General features: G+C 49.2%; 1 protein-coding gene across 2 annotated transcripts in view; it reads right to left on the bottom strand.

Annotated features, from left to right (window-relative positions):
* LOC308054234 (protein CEPU-1) overlaps nucleotides 1–15,246 on the bottom strand; it is a 457,457-nt gene that overhangs the window by 353,566 nt on the left and 88,645 nt on the right. For both annotated transcript variants that reach the window (XM_080366694.1, XM_080366695.1), the window contains one exon: nucleotides 7,698–7,780. The gene's annotated coding sequence lies outside the window, so the exon portion shown is untranslated. The remainder of the gene's footprint in view (nucleotides 1–7,697; nucleotides 7,781–15,246) is intronic.

The following is a 15,246-nucleotide window of genomic DNA, read 5'->3' as shown; positions in this document are numbered from 1 at the left end:
ACTGAGCCCCAAGACTCCTATTTGACACAACCTAAATAAATAGTATCTTGTTAAATATTCATTATTTTCATTAGTGGTAAGGATGTCTCATTTTGTCACTCGAGGTGACTCACAGCCCCTTAAAACAACATTATAGGCAGAAAAAAATGACAAAGAAAAAAGAAAAAAGATATCTTGGCTTTTTGTATTTATTCCTCCTCGGAGGCTTCCAAACATCTGAGCTGTTCACTTTGCAATTCAGAAGATTTGGCTGCGAACTCCTGGAAATCCAGCTGTGTTTCTCTCCCTTCTATCACTGCCGCCCAGAGAGGCTCCGAGTCAGACGCCAGCGGGTCACTCTGCTGCAGAAAGGTGACAAAGTGCAGGTGCCAGTCCCGCTCCCACGGCCCCCTCCACAGCTCTAACAATCCCCACATCAAAAGCTGGCGGCTGAGGGACCGGCAGCTTGGGTCGGATGTCCCCAACAGCCCTGTTGGACACTTGCAGGTCCTTGTCCCCAACCAGGGAGATGCACTTCACCCATCCTCAGGCTTTCCCCAAGAGCTCCACTGCTGTCACCCACGAGTTTTCATGGGGGTCTTGCCAAGACGCCGCTGGCGTAAAGCTGCTGCTTGAAGCAGAGAGCTTTCAGCCCTCCTCCCTCCTCCTCCTACTCCCCCAAGGCTTGCTTCAAACCATAGACCTCAAGGAGGTCCAACCACCCCAGAGCTCTCCACCATCATTTTATGGTACAACCTCCCAGCGCCTGCATCACCGCCCAGCTCATTAGGGTGGGAAGAGCCAACGAGAGCAGTACCACTAACGACCCAGTCCTGGGCTGCACACAAAATCATTTAGATCGGAAAAAGACCTTTGAGGTTATCAGGTCCAACCTTCAACCCAGCGCTGCCAAGTCCATCTCTAACCCACGCTCCTAAGCGCCACAGGCACGCATCCAGCACGATATTCCTCGGGAAGCTGTGGGGGGTGTAGTACCCACTCCTACCCACCTCGTGATGTTAGGGCTTGAGCTGTTCCTCATCCACAACTCTGCCGCTGCCCCAGCCACCCCCAGCTGATACATTTTGGATGGAGATGCTTGGGAAAGGGTAAGGATTCCTGTCTCTGTCACATCATCTCATCCTCTCCACCGCTTCCCACTACTCCATCAACACGAGTTACCTACAATAACGCCAGATGCCACATAACAATTTCTCCCACCTTTTTGCAATGCTTCTGAATTTGACCCCGGCTGCTGAGCCAGCTAGCGTACTTACAACAGCTGGAAGCAGGCGATTAGGTTAGTTTGGATTATTACCTAGCCATTACGCTTTAAAAAACACAACTTCCCTGTCTATTTGCCTAAGCAGAGAGAGCACTTTATAAGGCGGCCCTATGCAGTAGCCGCTCTTCCTCCAGATTTACTCTATGCATTATTAATTCACCCAGCGCTTGTTCTGAGCACGTATATTTACCCGGTGCACCAGAACAGCTCTTAAGGAGCCTTTGGCTTGTGGCTTTGTGGAACATCAACTTTTCATGTTGAACAGCAGGTGATGTTCAACAGAACGCCTTGCAATAAATGCCTAATATCCATTACACTCATACATATCTATGTGCCGGGCTGATATGAACATACCGATAGCAGGGCTGCACTCCCGAGATAGGGGGACAGGGGGAAAGAAGTTATTCATTGGAAATCACACATATATATGGTGTTAAACAGGGATGCCAAACCTCCATGCATATTGAGCTGCAAATGTCCCCTTTTGGCAGACATTTCTGCAAAATTTTACATGAGGTTTGGGGTTGGTTGGGATTTTTTTTGTCCCAGATCTGAATAGAAGACCAAAATACAACACCTTAGCTAAAAGTCTGCAGGGAAAAAAAAAAGTGACATGCTGCTTTGAAATGAAACCTCTAACTGGCTCTAAAAGGAGCGTTGTGACCTTGCTGAACAGCACTGCATAATTTTTAATAGACATTTTTTGCTGGAACTGACATACTCCCAGGCGTGGTTTTATTCCGCTAACATTTTTCCAGAGGGAAATGCCATGTTTCATTGGATTTTTTCATCATCCCTACATATACATACCTATAATTACTATATGCATTGCAATAGCGTTTCACATGCCTTTGTTAAGATCCTGGTTCCATTATGTTAGTCTCTGTATGTATACCTGGTTTAAAAAAAACAACCAAAACACAGTCCCTCCCTCAAGATCTTCAAGTCAAAATAAACAAGGCAAAGAAAGGTATTGAGACAAGAGCAAATTATTTCTCTTTTTAGGGCTAGAAAAATAAGGCTTGGAAAAGCTAAGTCACCACATGAGGTCAGGAAGGGAATTTCCAGCCATGCCAAGAACCAAACCAAAAAAAATACCTCCCAAATCTTAAGCAAAGGTTGCAGGACTCACCCGCTTCCTCTTGCGGCATTTCCCCACCCCAGGTTACTTCTGCTCCCAGTTTCACCAGTACAAGGTGAGAGTTAAGGGAACGCTTCTACCAGCTATCACAAAATATCAAAGAGAAGGAAAAAAGGGTGTTTTGCACATAACTTAAATAGTGACCGAGGGGGGTGGAATCTGCAAAGCTTAATCAGTGCCTACGCCAGCATCTCAAAAGCATCTCAGCACCCCCGTGCCCTTGCGTGCACAGGACACATGGAGCCAGACAGACGAGTGCCCACAGGCAGCCGCTGTGCACGTGAATGCCCGGCTTTGCTCCTTTAATTACACCTCCTACGGGTGAGAAAGATAAGCCCAAATGGAGTGACTGCATGAAGGGAGGAAGCCTATAAGTTATTCATAAGTTCAGGCTCAAGCTCCTCTCTTGCTTTCACTCCATGACACCTTCAAAACATATTATTCATCTATTTTTTCCTCCTCTGGGAAGAGAGATGGTAATTGTAGTAAATATATCACTGCCAAGTCATCCTTGCAGCCTCCGAGCCTGCACGGTGCTAGGGGTAGAGATCCAAGACGGTGGCCGCTGTCGAGACACTTTGGGATGCCCAGGCTCTGTGAAGGACATCCTCACGCCGCCAGTGAGCAAACCTGCTGGGGAAAAACCCCCACCCAGTCCATCACCAAGGCATTTACCATCCCAATTGCCTCAGGTGGCAAAAAAATCAAATTTAAAAAAAAATAATTAAAAAAAAAAAATCAAGCCCTGCAGCTCCCATCACCCCCACCCCACTTTGGATGAAAACCCCATATTCCCCATCGAGCGCTTGCCAACAGCTCCACGACAAGTTGAGCAGCAAAGTTTCCTTCATCCCCACCGAGCTTGGACCAGGACTGCTGTTTTAACCCCAGCCTGATCGCATGTGGGCAAATTTTGGGCTCCATTTCTGGCTTGCAAGGGGAAAAAAAAAAAAAAAAAAAAACAAAAAAAAAACCAGCCACAATCACCAGCAGCCCTTCCTGCAAAGCACCTTTGGAAACAAGAGCCACAGCAGAAAGGTTTTGTTTGCCCTCTCAAGGCTGTTCCAGACAGAATAATGCTACTGCCAACTGAAGCAGCTCTCCTTGAGCTCGAGAGGTTAGTTTTTCTGAATGCAGTGACACAGATCCTCATCTCGGCCCCATAGCACAGAGGATTTGTTGTACTCCAGTGCAAAAATAACCCTGAAAACAACTTCTATGGTCACACCACGAGGGGAGGGCTAAGGCATCGGCATCAGGCGCCTGGGAGAAGAGAGACGGGGCATGAATTTTATTTGTCCTCGATTCCCAGGGAGGTCATTTACTGCAGTGCCCCTGGCACTTCCCCAGCCCTTTCTAGCACATTTGATTCTTGTGAGTTTTCTTAATCTCATCTCCTTCATTGGTTATTGCTCCTGCAGTGCTGAACTCAGCAAGATCGCTTCTGTTTAGAGAAAGATTAGCACCGAGTACATTAAACACGGTAATGCCATGTTCTACGGGGCACTGGGTCACCACCCCAGCTCCAAACGCCCCGTAACACCTTCCCGAAGCAGGTGCTTTTTGCTGCACCAGGTTTTTAGCTCACGTCTGCAACACCTAATGCACGCCAGCCTCAGCAGCAGGCTCGCCCAAGCAGCGCAGCACGTCGCAAGGAACAGTTTGGAGATAAAAAGCCCAACCCAACAACCAGCAGCTCCATTAAGATGGAACCCGACAATACTTAGAGGTTCTTTCCAACACAAGATATTCTGCGATTCTGTTCTACGATGGCAAGTTACGTGCTGGGGGAACTACACGATCCTCACAACAGAAAAAAGGGGTGGATGGAGAAAGGGGCTGGCTCAGCCAGACAATGTGCCCACCCAGCAGGGAGATGGCACCCTGCAAGAGCCACCCAGCTGTGACACACACCTTCCCATGCTGGGATGGTCCCTGGACTTCTCCAAGGTGCAAGCTCAGAGGAAGCAGCGACCTGCATCCCCACAGGGAGGGGATGCACACAGTGCCGTGCTTGCAATCCATGCCCTCGCCCGGTACACCAGGACCAGTCACTCATGCTACCTAGAGAATAAAATTTCCCCAAATCAAGCGTGTTGTAACACAGAAGTAAACCAAGGTGGTAAGGGCCTCTGCAGAGATGCTCAGCGGCCAGCCCGCCTGCTCCCACTATTTTCAGTTTCTTTCCCCAAACAAAAGAGATTCCTCCTTATTCCAAGGATTTTACAACAAGGTTTTCCAGCACCCGCCTGCTGGAGCACATGCTGCAGTTAGTCCCTGTCCCAACCAGACTCTTATCACAGCTCACCGCCTCCACTCCCTGCTTTCCATTTGATTAGGTGTTTATTTACCTACAGATTACAAGGAGGCAACAAGTCTACCTGGGGAAGAGGCACTGTTGCATGGGTAAAGACTCTGCAAACAGATGGCTCGAGGCAATAGAGGATGTTTACTACCTTGTGTGTGCTTCTGGGCTTGAGGGTGACACAGCCCTGGCACATCCCTATGTTTCTTTTCAATTCCCCACACTCCCCCCTACACCCACCCCACCCCCCAATCAAGCTCTCTACAACCTTCTCCGAGACTTTGGGAGTGAAGACCGACTCAGTCAGCTGCCTGGGTCTGTCCTGGAGAAGGTATTGCAAGACATACTAGTTTTAAAATACCTGCCCTCAGAACTCTCAGACTTTCACAATTCTAACCAGCTTTTCAACACCGACAATGAGATACTAATTTTTGCAGCAGAAGCACGTGCACAGCTCTTCGCCAGCCCGTCAAGCTAGCAGACACAGCCACGGCTCAGCCACCACCCAGGGCACCAGTTTAGCTTGTGGGCAATAAAGCAGCCTGCAGCCCCCTTGATGTCCCAGGTGATCTCACTTTGAGCAAACACACCAGGACCTGGGAACACCCAGAAAGCCACCAGGTGCTCTTTATTGACCAATATTTTCAATTCTGGAAGGGCCATCCTCAGCACAGCAGAGATGCTCAAACACACCAGCACCTATTTGGCTTTTGAGAGCTGGTGCAACACCTGTGAATCCAGCCAAGCCTCTAATTACTGGTCAAACCTTGGCAGGCCTCAAACATGACAGCCTTTGTACTCCAGAGGGAAAAAAAAATAAATGCGTCCATTACAAAACACTTCTTGTGATGAAAATGCCATTTCAGACCCTGCAGACTGTCTAGGGAATTTCCCCCCCCCCCCAATTCATGTCTCCCACAAGAAACCTAGGTAAGCCAGCCCTGGGAGGAACAAGATTCATTTTCCCCCAAATAACCCACGTTTGCAATTTTAGCTTCTCCCGCTCACGCTGCCACCCCAAACTAATTGCATTCCCCACATGCTCCATTTCCTTCTTCCCCCACCCCAGTCTTTAAAGGCTTGTCATGTTATACAGTAGGCTCAAAGCACATTTAAGATTAGTTCTGTAACCTGCCCGGCAGAGCCAGAAAATTGAACGTGGTAGAAAAAGAAGGGAAGAAGGGAAAAAAAAAAAAAAAAAGAAAAAAGAAAAAGCCAGCTCTTGTCAAGAGCGTGGTAGTACAAGGAAGTAATTTTTCTCTGCCCATTTCAGTTGGATGCTGCTGTTTACGTCCGCGCTAGACGCTGCATCCTTTCTTCTCCATCGTGCAGCTGTAGCATCGGCAAATTGGAGAGGGGAGGCACGGGGGGAAGGCAATAGCAACTGAAATTGGAGCCTATTGAATTTTCAATAGGACACCAAAATATATACATATTTCAGCATGTGCGTGTACAGATATACAAGTCAATATAGGAATCTGTGAACAGTCGGTTCCGAATAATTACAGTGGGGGGAAATCATTGGAATAATGAGCAGTTGCTACCAGAACATCCAGGGAAATGAAACGTTGGCTGCTGTTTATTAAACAGTGCTTTATTTTCAGTTTAAAGGTGTTTGGGATGAAATTAGGTGACAAATACACAGCATCACTGAATGACTGGAACAGCTCAGGATCATTAAGGTTTTTGGAGCTGACTTGCTCATTTCCCCTCAATTTTTCTCCCTCTTTCTGCCTTTCCTTGCTGTTTCCTTCCTTCTTCCCACTGCAGCAGCCTCCGGAAGGGGCTCTCACACAGTTCTGATGCTACAGGAGGAAGAAAGATTGCCTCTGCCCTCAGATCTCACCACTGGCACTGCAGAAGTGCTGTGGGATGCCAGCGCTGGACCAGAGCAGCGGCAGGGACTAGAGACAGCAAGATGGGATGGGACTCGGAGAGCCAGCAACCACAGGGCCACCCTTTATCAGCTGCAACTTGCAAAATGATAGAAGTTTGGGGGTTCCCCCCCCCCAATATCTTTGCAAAGATGACACACAGCCACACCCCTACACCTTCGAGACCAGCCGGCATATGCTTAACTTTTTTCCAAGGCCAAAGACTGTATAAAATGGCTGCACAGCAGAGGAGAGATCCAGAGCACGACTGACAGGTCTGAGCCTTGCAACAGCAAAGCATCTGCTAGGAAAAACAGCAGGAAGAGCACACAACCCGCGTATGAAAAACAGGTAGATTCTGAAAACTTGAGTTTCAGAAGAAATATTAATTTCTCAGCCTAACAGACGTTTTCTGACATGGTTCTCAGCTTTGCAAAACACAACAGGAGAAAAAAAAATATTAAAAAAAGCCCATATAAGCCTTAAATGTGCAGCCCCCAGCCTGCGTTCCCCCTGTCCCCACATTGAGACGGGATTTGCATGAGGATGCTGCAGCTGGGTGCTGGTGGAGCACAGGGAGGAAAGGAGGCAGAGGGGCAGGATGCGGCTGGGGAAGGGGGATGGAGAGAGCAAGTCATGTCCCTCACCTGCTCCTACCCACTCTGTCCCCACCTGCAGTAGCGTAACACAACCAGGCATGGATCGACTGAGGAAGGAGAGATGAAGTTTTAAGGAGATGGAAGCGCTTATGTGTATATGTACGCGACTTAGAGATCTCAAAAGATTTCACACTGTATTTCACATTTCTAAGCTTCTCCCTCAGCCACACAAGAGGCGAGCATAAATGAGACGGGTCAAAAGCCCCGTAAGCTTTAAACATCTCCAGGTTTTCAAAATCACTTCCAATAACATCCAGTTCTGGATTAACTAGGGTTACCCAACACCAGCCAGATGAAGCCACACTCCAAAAAACTCACTGTGTGGGCAACTTCACACCTCTCAAACACAGTATAAGCCACCTTCAGTGCTTTGAGAACAGGTTTACACCCTTCAGATGCAAATCATCTTGTAATCACAGGAGAAAAAAACAAAAAACCCAACAGTTTACAGTACCTCAGGTGTCTTCTCCTTGAGGTGATGCAGCAGTCCAGCACAGCCAGGAGGGTCAACATGGCTGTAAATCAGCCTGGCCCTGCCTGCAACAAGAAGAGGATGCTCATTCACACAAGATGCAGAGAATTACAACTGTTTCATGCTAGTTTAGTCACCAGTGGAAGCAAAAACCCCACCAATTTCTAACAGTTCGGGTTTGTTTTTTTTTTTTTCTTTTTGTATGTGCCCTAAGGAGACTCACAGAAATCTTCCCTGTTGCACTGTCCTATCCTGAGCTGGAAAACATGAGTAATTCCACATTTATTTATTTTTTGGGAGGTGGGGGGGCAGGGGGGAACACTGTCCTCAAGCACTCAGCATCCTCAGCCCACGCCAGGATCCGTACACAAGTATGCAGGAGCAGTGCCTGGCTGCACAGACAGCCAGCGGGGAAATTCAGGTTGTGCCCCAGTGAAGACAGACCCAGAACACTTTCAGCTGTGGGGAAAGATGCAGACTCACTATTAAACACTAACCCCCAAAGTTTATTGGGAGCTCTGCCACATCCCTCCATGCTATCTTGTCCTACTATACCTATTAACACTCTGCAATTCAGTGGCCTCTATTTCTTTGCACCACCTCTGCTCTGCAGTAAAGCCAACTTCCAGCAATGGGGGGGGAAGTTACAAAAAACACAATGAAGCAAGCATCCAACACAATAAAAATAAATTAAAACCCCTAGAGGACACTGAGAAGAGTTGTGGCTTCTTTTACTGCATTTTCCAAGGTGCTGTTTAAACACAGACAGGGGAAGGTGCATAAATACATCAGTTCAGCCCTCTGGCCTGCAGAAGCATTGGCAGAGCAGAAAGAGCGACAGGAGCCAGGATAATTATACCTCTGTCTCCGCAGAGCTGCAGCCCACTGCCTGGGCGATGCTCTGCGACTGCTCACCCATCCCCACGCAAGGAGCCTCCAGCCCTGACCTCACAGACCCCGGGGTGGGAGGGATGCCAAGGTACCGGGCAAGATGCTAGCTAGCTCCCTTCTCAGAACACCCACCAGCCTGCCAGAGGGGACAAACCGGAGCAAACCGAGCAGTCTTGCCCCCCGCACCTCCAAAGTGCAGGTTTTCCAACCCCTGCAGCACCTGGCTTCCCTGCACTGGCTGCTGCAAACTCACCTTCACCCCCCCACCCCACCCCCCCAACACCCCCAGACATTTTACATCCAAGCAAGAAACAGCCAGAATTTCCAGCTGGGACTGGTCTGCGCCTTCTTTTGCTGCCCAAGCCGGAGCAACCCCAGAGGAGAGAGGGGCACCATGCATTGTAGCCCCTTCCCTGCTATCTTAAGGGATGCAACACTAGTTTGCTCCAGGGAAGGCTTGCTTGCATGAGATGCAAGCAGAGAACACAGGTAGCACATAACACACCGGGAGGACCATTCCCTCCCCTGAGCACTGGTTTTACCAGCATTTCTTCCACAAAACACATAGCCAAGCCTCTGTGCTCTGCAGGGGCACAGCAGGAGCAAGCACAGCCTTGAACATACTTCAAACTTAGCAGGGCACAGGGAGCAAAGAGCATTTCCCTCTTACTGCATCTTGCACACCCACCTTCCCCATCCCCTCTCCCCAGACCCCCCCAGCCACACAGCCGATAGCTCAAACCAGAGACCCTGTCACCTCCTGGGCTAGCAGCCCACGCACAGGCGCGAGGGGGCTCAAAGGCATCCCTGGAGCTAGAGCTCAGCCTGAAGAAATAGAGCAGATGGAGAGCAACCACCACAAAGTGCTGCACTACCTGCTACCAACATCACCAGATCTGGCCAAAGCTCCAAAAGCAACCTGCTACGGGGAGGGGGATTAATGCCTAAAATCCCTCTCCCATTTTGCAAGAACCAGGTCTCCAGACAGCAAATAGAAGAGCCCAACTCACCTACTGGCAAAGCACCTGAGCACAGCCCATGACACCAAAAAGTGAAGTTATTTCTCCTCCCAGCAACCACACAGTCCCCTTAAAAAGCTGCAAATGGGCCCAGACCCCCTCCCACCTGCCTTTTATCCAAGGAGAAGGTGACCCACCAACGCCTACCACCTGGGAGGCAATTAATCAGTCCCAGACAGGGCCAGAACCCAATTCCTCCGAGTAGCATCACAGGTGGCACTACCAGCCCTGCCAGGCTCAGGTGCTTTGTGGTCATTGATAAACTCCACAGGTTTTTCCAGCAAGGAGGGAGCAGCAGCTCTGAGGGTTCAGCAGGCAAGCCCCCGCTTTCTCCGAGCTCCTACTGCAGCTAAAGGTTTCTTTAGCTCCTTCCCCCAGTGACTATGCAACTTTGCAAGTGTTAAACCAGATGCAGGTGCACACAGTTGCTCCTTGAGTTACCCCTCGGCTTGTTAAGCCCCCCCTGGAAAAAGCCCTTGGTGTCTCCAGACAGGTCAAGGCAAATTCTCCCCACCTGGATGGTCCTGGGGTACCAGCCCACCCAGCACAGGCAGAGTTTTGGGCAAAGCACGCTCCCATCCCCCTTCAGGCACGTGTGAGAGCGAGGGGTTAGCGTGACGGGAAGGGACAAAATGCTTTGGGGACATCACTGGGAGATGCATGCTGGGAAATTCACATCACACCCGCTGCTGACACTGCTGGAGCATCTGGGGGGAAGATAACCCACCGCTGCCCCGGTGCTGTCCACGACCGCAGCCTCCCTCCCCTGCCCATTCCATCTAATGCGATTACACTCATCATAATAAATATTGGTAAAAGTGAAAGTCTCTCTGGAGACTTCAAATCTCGGGCACAGGTGTTCAGGCTGTGGTAATTGGGTGACTCATTCATTAAAGGAAATGCAATTGAAAATCTATTACATTTTTTTAAAAAACACAAAGCTTCCCCCCCTGGCTACCCACCCCCCCGCTCCCTGTTTCTGGCCCCAGCCCAGCAGCAGCCAGGCTCCCCCTGGGCTTAGCAGGACTATTTCTGCAGTGGAGGAACATGACACAGACCTTACCCTCTCCCATCCTGTGAACCTTTCTGGCTTTTAAAATTTCCCCTCGGTTTTGCAGAGCCTTTGTAATTTTTTTTTTCCTAATATATTCAAAAAAATAACGGAAAAAAGGGAAGTTGGAGAAACCTGGAAGGGAAAAGAGCTACAAGGATAGATTGGGTGATAAAAACCAGCTCGGCTGAAGGACACTGAGAAACTCTTTAGTCTGGGGGGGGGGGGGAGAGGAGAGGGAGGTCCAGTCTGATCAGAGAAGAAAATGCCAAGTGATTTCTCCTAGCAGGGGAAGACACCGCAATAACCGACAACCAAAAGTTAAAGACAGACAAATTAAATACAGCACAAATGTTTAGCAGCGAGGGTGATTAACCTTTAAAATCCACTACCAATGGCAGTCCTGGATTCAGCATCTCCCGAGATCCTTAAATCAACCCTGAACACCTTTTTGGAAGATTTATGTTCGACAAACACGAAATCCTAGGCTCAGGAAAGAGGTATCTAATGACTTTCCAGGGGCTGTTTATGTGATCTAAAAGTCCCTTCTGGCCCTAAATTCATTGCACCGCTGCAGCTGATCCTCAATTGATCTTGGGAAGCACAACCCTGCACGACCAACCCTGCCATGAAACCCCAAAGTTTATCATAGAAGCTGCTCGTCGGGTTCCTGGCATCACAACCTCCTGCCCAAACTTTGCCTGAAATTCAGGCTAAACCAAACACGATGAAATGGGGGGAAAATTCCATGAAACCTTCTCCCCCTTTACCTTCTCCTCCTGCCCGTTTGCAGTTGACTTTTGGTGAGGATAAAGCACAAAAGGGTGGCTGGAGAGATTATTTTTGAGAAGTTGCTTCTGGCTTCAATTTTGCAATTCCAGACAAGAAACACAGCAGCTGCCCCGGCTTTGCCAGGCACCCAAATAGTGTTTGCATACAAGGGGCTGTGCTATACGGTGTGGACGGTTTACTGGGGCAGGTTGTCCTGCTCCTTGGGCACCACAAGCAATGACAGAATAACACTTTAGAGCCGTGTAATTGCAACCGCGGTGGAAGTTTCATGTACATAGACCTACTGGCAGAGGGAGAAATTATGCTTCCAGCCAGCAATATTATAGCGGCAAACATTTCCAGTGCCAAGGTCTGCTGTGGCTCCTTCTCTCTGCCTTTCCTCTCCAAGATGATGCCCTTCATTTGCTCTTGCCCTCAGCTCTCGTGCTCAGTGATTGCCAGAAGTCACTGGAGCTTTTATGTAGCTCACCTCGTAGTCACTGTGCCGTGCACCATACAAAAAAAACCCCAAAAAACCACCAACCCCAAAAAACCACCCAGGGCTCCTGCACAGCCTAAAGACATGACTGTGGGGCAGAGGAAGGCGCCCAGGACACGTTGCAGGGTCACAGCATCGGGTGAAGCAACTTGCAAACATTCCAATTCAGCACAAACACACGGGAGCGGCGCATTAAACTAACACAAAGAGCACAGCCCAGCATCGCTCTCCTCTTAAGACTTCCCTTTGCTGCTGATTTATATCAGCAACCACTTCTAGCACAGACCTGGTTGCAAACCCCTTCCCCCGCCCCTGCTTTCTGCTTCGAGATCTTGCCCTTCATTCGTTCTGGGTTCATTTGTTCTTCCAGCAAATGATTTCCCTGCGCCGCTGGTATTGAAGAGCAAAACGCACAGTTCAACCAATGCCTTCTCCCAAGCCGGGCTTCCCCCCAAAATTTTCCACCTATCTCAGCCTCTACCGCCATTGCCCCAGACGTGAATTTGCATGCACTCAAAGTGTGCAGCGGGTGGAAATGTGGGGATTTAGCCTTTGCCTGGCTGGCTTGCGCGGCACCAGCAGCGAACAAGCAATAACCTGAAATTCCATGGCTCCTTCACCGCGCACCGGGGCTGAAATCTCAACGGCAGCATCTTCCCTCTCCATCAGTCTCATTAACCCTGGCTGATGAATGCTGTTCCCTGCCTTGGGCACGCTTCTGCTTGTGCTACCCCTGCTAGAAGCTCTGCTCATACCCTCCATGCTCCTGCAGCGTGTTTAATAGGAACCCACCGCTCTGGTTTCCGAAAGGCGAACACTCTCTTAACTTGTTCCTGGCACCTGGAAGCACCAGAGGAAAACAGGAATGATGTCTTCTCTATCACAAGCTAGGAGGGAGCTGCATCTACCCATGGAAGAGCTGGATGCAGGCCTGAAGTCAGCAGCATCCCTCTGATCCAAGCAAGATCAGAAACGGTGCTTTTGGAGGGGTACCAACAGTTCTGTCGTGCCTTGTCCCAAGCCGAACATTGTTTATCCACAGCCTGACTTCCAACAAAGTCACAGGCCACCCACAGCAGCACTGAAATACTTTTGTCTCTCTGATACGACTCTGTTAGGTACCCACAGTACCCAGCAAGCCTCCAAAAAGCAGCCAGCCTGCAGCCCCCTTCGGCTGCCGATTCATCCCTTGCCCAGGGATGCAGCCTTGCTCCCCCGCGGGCAGCGGCTCCGATGGAGCAAAGCGCAGGCCAAGGCAATCTGGAAGCAACACCTGACTCCTGCCTGTTTTGAGCAGCTTTCAGGCAGTTTTCTGGCTCAAAAAAGGAAAAAAAAAAAAAATCAACCCAACAACAAACCAGGCAAGGACTTGGCTGCTACAGCACGCTGTCAGAGAGAGGAGGGAAGAAACCAATGTGTCTCCTTGTCCTCTTTTTCTCTACCCAGCTTTAGGGCAGGGGGACAAGATGCCCCTGCAAAGAAACAAAACTCCCACCATGGAATTCCACCAGGAAACTTGGCCGTCACCTCACCGGGAGGAGGCAGGGGAGCCGAGTGCCGGAGCCACTCACCGGCCACCTGCTGAACGTACTGAAGGGGTAAATTAAATGCATTCATCTCACCGCAACTCACAATGGCAATGTTTTCGCCCGACACGCAAGTTTCTGACAATCAACCTAATTTATTTCAATAATAAATGAAAAAGGAAAGTTTTCTTTTATAATAGCAATCAGGGACGAGTGCCACGGCGCTTTTTTGTGTGGATTTTTTTATTCTTTTCCCAAGCAAACTCCATTCAACTCATTCTCTTTAAATAAAACGATTCCTTTATCTATTATTCATTTGAAATACAGAAGGAGGACACGAGAGACTGTGGAAGTACGTAGTTTGTTTCTGACATCTCTGGAATAGTTTTTAGCAAGACAAAACGTGCAGAGCTTAGGGGGCTGGTAGTTAGGAGCCCAGGGTTTCCATTTCCTCCGTTTTATGATTTTATAATGTTGCCCATCACTCTAGTGCCTACATGCAAATCTTTGCTAGTTGAACCTGCGTTAATTTGCTCGCTGGTCTTCCAGTAGTTGAAGGGTCTTGTACCCATACGTGTGAGATGCAGCCATGCAGCAAAATGCTTGCAGGGCACCTGTCCAGTTTTTTATAGCAAACCATGAAGTATATGTGACTGTAATGCCAAACGAAGCTCTAGCTTTGGTCGGGAGATTCAGTGGGGAAACATTCCTTGGGATGTAAAAGGCACGGGAGGGGGCAACTCCTAAAACCTTGGTTATCCCCTTACTTTGGGTATAGCTTTGCACCAGCTACTAAGAGCATCCCTGCAGCTCTGCACCCAGAGTCCCTGTACGGCTGCAGACCTGTCTCCTTCCAATGCCAACAGTCAGGATTCACCTTCATCTCCCCCACCCCCCCGTATAGTTTTAATATAAATATATAAGACATACCCAGAACTCCCTTTGTCAATGGAGAGAGACCAGCACCTCCAGAGGGCAATTCATCCGATCAGCCTGTCTGGGAGGAGATAAATGGCCTCTGGAGATGCCTATTTCTCTCCACCGACTAGGAGGGAGCCCGAGGCAACCGGCCCCGACGTTAACATCTAACTTTTAGACATGGAAGTCAGAGCAGATTAATCCAACCCATTACTGGGGTCTTTGATTTTTGCTGGCTTGATTTACAAGCGCTTGCTCAGCACATTGAGCCCCAAATGCCACAACAGAGAGTGGACCCAAAGACTCCTCCTCCTCTTCCCACCTCGGATGTGGTCATCCGTACCCTGCCACACACCTCACAGAACTGAATACAGAGAAAATAAGTAAGAATTACCCTTTCTGCAAAGTTTCACTTGGAACTTGAAGAAGTAAAAACGTTTAATTAACAGGCCTTTACGAAAGGCAGGTCTTGCTTGATGAATGTGATCTCTTTCTGTGACAAGGTGATCCATTCAGTGGATGGGGAAAGGCTGTGGATGGTGTCTACCTGGACTTTAGTAAAGCCTTTGACACCATTTCCCACAGTTTTTCCTGGAGAAACCGGCTGCTCACGGCTTGGATGGGTGTACTGTTTGCTGGGTAAAAAGCTGGCTGGGTGGCTGAGCCCAAAGAGTGGTGGGGAATGGAGTTACATCCCACTGGCACTGGGCACGTGGTGTTCCCCAGGGCTTGGTACTGGGGACAGCCCTGGTTAATGTCTATATTGACAGTCTGGACGAGGGGATCGAGGGCACCCTCAGTACGTCTGCAGATGACAACAAGTTGGGCGGAAATGTTGATCTGCTTGAGCGCAGAA

Source organism: Falco punctatus (assembly GCF_963210335.1).
Source record: "Falco punctatus genome assembly, chromosome: 16".
Lineage (NCBI taxonomy): Eukaryota > Metazoa > Chordata > Aves > Falconiformes > Falconidae > Falco > Falco punctatus.
The sequence above is the reverse complement of the archived record's forward strand: the minus strand, read 5'-3'. Positions and strand labels throughout refer to the sequence as shown.